The sequence below is a fragment of the Sinocyclocheilus anshuiensis genome, unplaced genomic scaffold, assembly GCF_001515605.1.
Source record: "Sinocyclocheilus anshuiensis isolate Anshui unplaced genomic scaffold, SAMN03320099.WGS_v1.1 scaffold380, whole genome shotgun sequence".
NCBI classification, from domain to species: Eukaryota; Metazoa; Chordata; class Actinopteri; order Cypriniformes; family Cyprinidae; genus Sinocyclocheilus; species Sinocyclocheilus anshuiensis.
The window spans coordinates 282,546-283,824 of NW_015557081.1; the positions used below are offsets into that span (position 1 = coordinate 282,546).

General features: G+C 37.0%; 1 long non-coding RNA gene across 1 annotated transcript in view; it reads left to right on the forward strand.

The window, feature by feature from the left end:
- LOC107676912 (uncharacterized) overlaps positions 1 to 1,279 on the forward strand; it is a 13,385-nt gene that overhangs the window by 11,392 nt on the left and 714 nt on the right. The window contains exon 3 of the long non-coding RNA XR_001632788.1: positions 72 to 149. This is a non-coding gene — a long non-coding RNA (uncharacterized LOC107676912). The remainder of the gene's footprint in view (positions 1 to 71; positions 150 to 1,279) is intronic.

Below are 1,279 nucleotides of genomic sequence, written 5' to 3' on the forward strand. Positions count from 1 at the left end.
CACACACACACTACATTAATCAAAAAATCTCTTTGGTTTCTCTTTTGGTTCTTTGTTGTTTACGTCGTAAGCAAGAGGAAAACTCTGAAGTTGTTTCAGCAGGACACTTTCAAGATGATGGTTGATACAAAATACCGAAGACATCAAAAGTAAGTTAAAATTTGTTTAGTCAAGTTCAGAAAATGCTGTTTTGCAAGGAAGATGCTGGACATTAATAATTATGATGCAGATCAACACAAATCCTTTTTTAATTCTCCGGAGTCAATGCGGAAGACGACTCAAAGCTGATGCGTTTACCAAGCTTTTCTGACTAATGAAGTGCAGCGGTGAACAGCGTGTCACTCTCACGTCCGCCAGTTCTTGAAACTTTTGAAATCACACAGTGAACTGCGGTTAATTAAATATATCAATAGTCCCAGTTTCTGTTAATTAAAAAAATTGCAAAACAAACTGCTTTGTCATAATTATGGTAGAAATATTGAATATATATTATATAATATTGGGGTTTTTGATGATTGTGTTGGACAAAGTGGAGCCCTTTGTGTCAAAAAAGATTGAGAAACACTGCTCTAAATGTTTTATTGGATAAAACTGTATTCTGTTTTCTATTTAAAAATGTGTGTGTGTGTGTGTGTGTGTGTCAAGTTCAGAAAATGCTGTTTTGCAAGGAAGATGCTGGACATTAATAATTATGATGCAGATCAACACAAATCCTTTTTTAATTCTCCGGAGTCAATGCGGAAGACGACTCAAAGCTGATGCGTTTACCCAGCTTTTCTGACTAATGAAGTGCAGCGGTGAACAGCGTGTCACTCTCACGTCCGTTTGATGTCGGCACGTCCTTCCTTTGTACAGAGGGAACAACAGCGGGGGCCTCAATCACAGCCAAACCCTGTTTAATCTAAATTAAAACTCACTAATCTTGTTATTATGCTGACCCCTTTGCGAGACACACTTCCACAAGGCCCCCACAGTATAGTATGAGAGTCTAATTTGTCATGTATATGTGTGTGTGCGTGCATGTATGTTTTGATTCTTGAGTTACCAAATATTAATGAAAGGATAGTTAAACCTGAAATCAGCTACTGAACATTATGGAAAATGGCTTATCAAACAATATCTTAACAAAAATTTTCAAATGCAAAAAGATTTCTGTGAGTGTGAGATGTAAGTGATGTAAAATTTCATTAGCTCAGTATAAAAACAATAGAAGTCAATAGAAAGCCCCCACGATAGAAAACCAAACGTCTCTCTCTCTCTCTCTCTCTCTCTCTCCCCT